Consider the following 6,000-nt stretch of genomic DNA (forward strand, 5'->3'; position numbering starts at 1 on the left):
ATCCTCCTCTTTTTGCTGAGGAAGACTGACCCTGAGCTAACATCGGTCGGTGCTCATCTTCATCTACTTTATACCTGGGATGCCTACCACAGCATGGCTTGCCAAGCAGTACCATGTCCGCACCTGAGATCCGAACCAGTGAACCCTGGGCTGCCGAAGCTGAACATGCACACTTAACCACTGTGCCACCAGGCCGGCCTCCAAGCATACCTTTTTAAAAAAGAAAAAAGAATCCTTCCCTGACTAACCAATCAAAAGCAGTCTTCCTTCCCCATTATCCTCTCTTTTAATACATTTCCTTCCCTTTGTAGTGCTTATCACAAGCTATAGTTAATTCACTTTTAAAATCAGCCTTATTGAGGTATAATTTATGTACAATAAAATGCATATGTTTAAGGTGGACAGTTAGATGAGTTTTCACAAATACTCCTGTATCCACCACTCCACTCAAGATACAGAATATTGCAGTAACCTGTAAAACTTTCCTGATCCCTCTTTCCAGTCAATATCCTCCCTCCCCATGGCCAGCCTGTCCATCACTGCTCTACTTGCTGGTCCCATAGCTTCATTTTGCTTTTTCTAGAAGTTCATTTAAACATAATCCAAATAAAAGGGCCGGCCCCGTGGCTGAGTGGTTAGGTTCACAGGCCCTGCTTTGGTGCCTGGTTTTCACTGGTTCAGATCCTGGGTGCTGACCTAGTACCATACCACTCATCAAGCCACGCTGAGGCGGCGTCCCACATAGCAGAACTCGAAGGACCCACAACTAGGATATCCTTTTGGGGAGAAGAAGAAGAAGAAAAAAGTTTAAATGTAATCCTACAGTAAATACTCTTCTGTCTAGCTTCTTTCTCTCAGCATAATGTTTTCAAGGTTCATTCATGTAGCATTTATCAGCATTTGTTCCTTTTTTTACTGAGTAGTAAGCTATTATATGAATATACCACAATTTATCCATTTGCCTATTGATGGACACCTGGGCTAGTTCCAGCTTTGGGCTATTATGAATAAAGCTGCTTTGACAATTCATGTACAAGTCTTTGTATGGACGCACATTTTCATTTCTTTCAGGTAAATACCTATCATGGAGATTTTGGGGCACATGGTTAGTGTAGGTTTAACATGATAAGATACTGCCAAACTTTTTTCCAAAGTGATTTTCCATTTCACACTACTGCCGGTAATGTATGAGAGTTCCAGTTGTTCCACATCCTTGCCAACATTTATTAACCAGTCTTTTAAATTTTAGCCATTCTAAAAGGTATATGGTATTATCTCAGCATGGTTTTAATTCATATTTCCCTAATGGCTGATGATGTCGAGCAACTTTTCATGTGCTTATGGATATTTATATATCTTCTTTTTGAAGTATTTGTTAAAATCTTTTGTGCATATTTTAATTTGGTTGTCTTATTATTATTGTTATAATATTTCTTTATATGTTGTAGATATAAATTCTTTGTCAAAAACATGTATTGCAAAACTTTCTTCTAGTCTGTGACTTACCTTTTCATGTTCTTAATGCTCTCTCTTTTTTCCCCTTTAATGATTAGTTCTTTCTGTGATCTAAGAAATCTCTGTCCACCCCAAGGTCATGAAGATTTTCTCCTATGCTTTCTTATAGATGCTTTATAGTTTCCTTTTTTTAAATTTCTTTCTTTGATCCATTTCAAGTATGTTGTGAAGCAGGCATTGAGATTCACTGTTCTCCATATGGATATTCATTTATTCCAGCACCACTTGTTGAAAAGTCTATCCCTTCAGCTGTAATTATTTAAAGTTTGTTTCCTTTTATTTAGTTGTTATTTTTCTCTCCCACTAAACTGTAAGCTCCAATCTTGGTTCTAATTTAATTTGGGCTCTCTCCATCCATGCTGCCTCCTTGCAGGTAGAGAAAGGGCTCACTTGCAAGTTAATTCTAGACATGATCCCAGGGAACAGGAGTAGGGAGTGGGGAGAGTGAAATGGGAAGGAAGAAAAGCCAGGACAGCGATGTGTTATGGAGCTGGTCACCACTGTGGGCACCTGCGGCGCCATCAGGCTGGGACCTCCTGGGGAGCAGCATAGAGTGCACCTCAGAACCATTCACCGAGTGTCAGAGATGGGAGATACATGTACCAACTCCAGCCCCATTGGTCAGGGGTTGCCCAAGGGGTGTTAACTTCCTCAGACTTCAGGCTGCAGTGCTGGCGTCCAGACAGAAGCCCTGGGCAGAAGGCAAGAGCTGCAGGGAGCAGCTAAGCCAAGAGGCTTCCACTTGCCCCAAGCCGGTTGCCATGGTGGTGGCTAAGTAAAAAGTGGGCCAGAAGGATGAGAGGAGGGTCACAAGAGGTTTTTGATACTCATTCACTCGACAAATATTTGTGTGTCTCCTGTGTGCCTCGCACTGTGTTAAGCACTGGAGATAGTCATCAAAAGCCAATTCCTATCCTTACGGGGGAGCCAGACAGTAAACAACTCAGTAATTGATATAATATTACATCAAGCAGAGATAAGTGCTATGAAGAAAAATAAAACCGGGTAAGAGAATTCTGAGAATGAGAGGAGGGATGGGGCTCATTTTGACCCCCAGGGAAGCCTCTGAGAAACTGACATCAGACAGAGAGTGAATGCAGTGAGAAACTGAGCCATGTGGATACCTAGGCAACAACATTCCAGGCAGAAGGAACCACAGGTGAAAGCCTTGAACAGGAACAAATCTAGGGTGTTAGAGGTCACTGTGACTGGAGCAGAGTGAGGGGCAGAGTTGTAAGAGGCCAGCAGATGGGGTCGGGAAAGCCTCGGAAATGAATTTGAATTTTATTCTGAGTGCGATGAGAAGCTACCGGTGGGTTTTAAGAGGAACTAGAACTTGGTTTAAAAGTTATGTGGGGTGCCATTACACATGTATTAGAATGGCTAAAAAAATTTTTTTAAATTTGAAAAGACCCAGTGCTGGCAGGGATGCAGAGCAACTGCAACTCTCTTACACTGCTGGTGGGAACGCAAAACGGTACAGCCAGTTTGCAAAAGAGTTTGGCCACTTCACATAAAGATAAACGTATACTTACCATGCAACCCAACAATCTCACTCCTAGGTGTTTACCCAAATGAAATGAGGCTTATGTTCACACACAAACCTCTACACAAATGTTTACAGTAACTTCATTTATAATCACCAAAAACTGGAAACAATTCAAATCTCCTTGAGCTGGTGAATGGCTAAACTGTGCTACAGCCACATGAGAATACCACTTAGCAATAAAAAGGAATGAACTATTGATAATACATGCAACAATCTGGAGGGACCTCAAGGGCATTATGCTTAGTGAAAAAAAATCAATCTCAAAAGGTTATATACTGTATGGTTTTGTTTATATAACGTTCTCCCAGTGACAAAACGATAGAGACGGAGAACAGATTAGTGGTTGCCAGGGCACAGGAGGAGGGACAGAGAGGCATGAAGCGGGAGTAGTGCACTAGAATACAAAGAAGTACACCAGAGAGTTCTTCCACGGCAGCCTAACAGTTATCCATCTTGATTGTGGTGGTAGTTACACAAATCTATACAGGGGATTTAAGTGCATGGAACTATATACACACCCATACACACAAATGTTAAAAAGTGGTGAAAACTGAATAAGGTCTATAGTCTAGTTAACAGTAACGTACCAATGATTTTGATATTTTACTACAGCTTTCTATAAGACATCACCGTTGTGGGAAGCTGGTTAAAGGGTACAAGAGATTCTGTTATTTTTGCAGCTTCTTGTGAGTCTATAATTATTTCAAAGCTAAAAGTTTAGAAATAAGACTCTAGCAGGTGGGTAAAAAGCTATAAAAGACTTTTTCTGAAACTGGGGAAATTTGCAAATGGATGGGTAGTAGAAGACGTTTGGGAATTATTGTCAACTTTCTTAGGAGTGATAATGTATGGTCATCCTATGTTCTCATTCTTAGGGGATATATGTGAAGTGTCAGAAGTGAAGTCTTAGTGTCTCCAACTTACTTTCAAACGGTTCAGCACATGCATGCCTATGTATATATATATGTCATTTTAAAATATGGCAAAACGCGAACAATTATTGGATCCAGGTGGAAGCAATATGGATGAATCTCAAAAGCCAATTATTAGCCAACAATTAGATGCCAACACATTTGGCATCTTATAAGCACTGAATAAATTTTAGGTAGTAGGTGCAGTCAGCTTTTTCCCCAATAAAACCCCTGCGTCGCAGGGACCCTGGCTGTGCAGGGCCATGCAGTGCAGGCTGGGCCCAGGGCAGCTGCTCGATGGCTGTTTGTGGAATGGGTGATTTGGCCTTGTCTTAGACTCATGGGTTTGCTGTTTTTCCTGCTGCATCCTCTGGAACAGTGAGGTCCTTCAGTGTCCTGTATCCTGGTGCTCTCTGGCTGGAGGGAGCTCTGTGGGCCATCTTAGGGACCGGCAACAGCTCCAGGAAGTGGCACCTGGCTGCTCCAACAGAGGCCCAGGTAAAGGCATTTATGTTCTCCTGAGACTTGTCAATCAAAACCAAACTTCCTTCTCCATGCTGCAAAGTCTAGCTCATTTTAAAAAGAAGGAAGGAGTTAGAAATTCCCTTTGCCAATGCAAAATGCTAAAAAAAAATGTTGCTTTGTTTTCCAGCATAATAATAACTACAATTTGGCTTCCTCAGTGTCAGGTCCCTTTCCAGGTGCTGTGTTATCCTCACAGCACTTGACTGTGGTGGCTCTGGTTAGTAGCCCCATTGTACAGGACAGGAAGCTGAGGCTCAGAGAGGTGAAGTGACTTGCCCTCGGCCACATCCTGGGGTCCTGAGGTGCTCTGACAGCCGCTTCTGCATTTACCTGCTCTACCACGTGGCCTCCACAGAGCCCCGCCAATCCCCCCGCACCCTTCAGCTACTAGCAGTACTTCTACCCGAGGGACAGCCTTTATGTAGTCACTGCGGGCCCAGCAGCACCATGCGGGCCACGGAGTCTCTTCCTCTGGCACAGAATGGGATGTTCTCTCTGCAGTGGACCGAGTGGTCGCGTCTGGGTCAAACATGAAAGGGATGGGAAAGGGTGGGGGTGGAGGAAGGAAAGGGTAGAGGAGAACATGCAGAAAACACCAGATGCTCTTTCTAGCTTTAAAAACACAGGCATTAGGGAACACAGACTTTTATCACAGTCTGTTAGGAGGGAGAAGGGGGGAGGGGGAAGGGCAGGCTGTGGAGGAAGAAAGGGCTTCTAGCCAGACCTCAGAATTGGGTCTGGGGCCCAATGATCATGACAAAAAGATGGCAGTGATGACAGCAATAGTCACAGACACTGTGTGCCAGGTGCTGAGCTCAGTGCTCCCATGAATTATCTCAGGTAACTTTCTCAGTAACTCTTCAGACTTAGCTACTATTAGTTTCATTCCCATTTTCAGATTAGGAAACTGAGGCCCAGAGAGGACATACACCAAATCATATATTTTCATATGTACAGATTCAATATATAAATACATTGAGATCAGGAAGGACACATGAAATTAACAACAGTAGTTACCTGAGGTGTGTGGGGGGTGCGAGTGTGACAAAGGTGAGGAGCTTTAGCTTTTTAATGTATTGCATAACATTTTTTGCAATGGGAATGTGTATCCGTGTGTGTACTTTAACTTAAAAAGGGTGGTGCTAAAGACTGTGACCAAGGATCCCGTAACTAATTTGGAGCCACGTCTCTCAGACTGCAGATCCCAGTCCTTAACCACCAGGCTGCCCTGAGTTTCAAAGAGAGCCCCTAGTTCTTGCCCCTACTCCCAACGGTGCCGGTGCCGAGGAAGGAGGAAACGACTTCTGAGACGCGTCGGCCCCTCGTCCCACCCGCCTTCCCGAGTTTCCTGGGAGGATTGGGCCAGTCGCGCGTCTCGGCCCTAGGGGAGCTCATTGCCCAGTGTCCAGCCCCAGGGCCCGCCCACTGTCACGGAGCGGACTCCGGGCCAATCAGACCCGGGTGATGCCATGCCGGGAGATGAGAGTGGCAGGAAATCAA

Source organism: Equus quagga, chromosome 7 (assembly GCF_021613505.1).
Source record: "Equus quagga isolate Etosha38 chromosome 7, UCLA_HA_Equagga_1.0, whole genome shotgun sequence".
NCBI classification, from domain to species: Eukaryota; Metazoa; Chordata; class Mammalia; order Perissodactyla; family Equidae; genus Equus; species Equus quagga.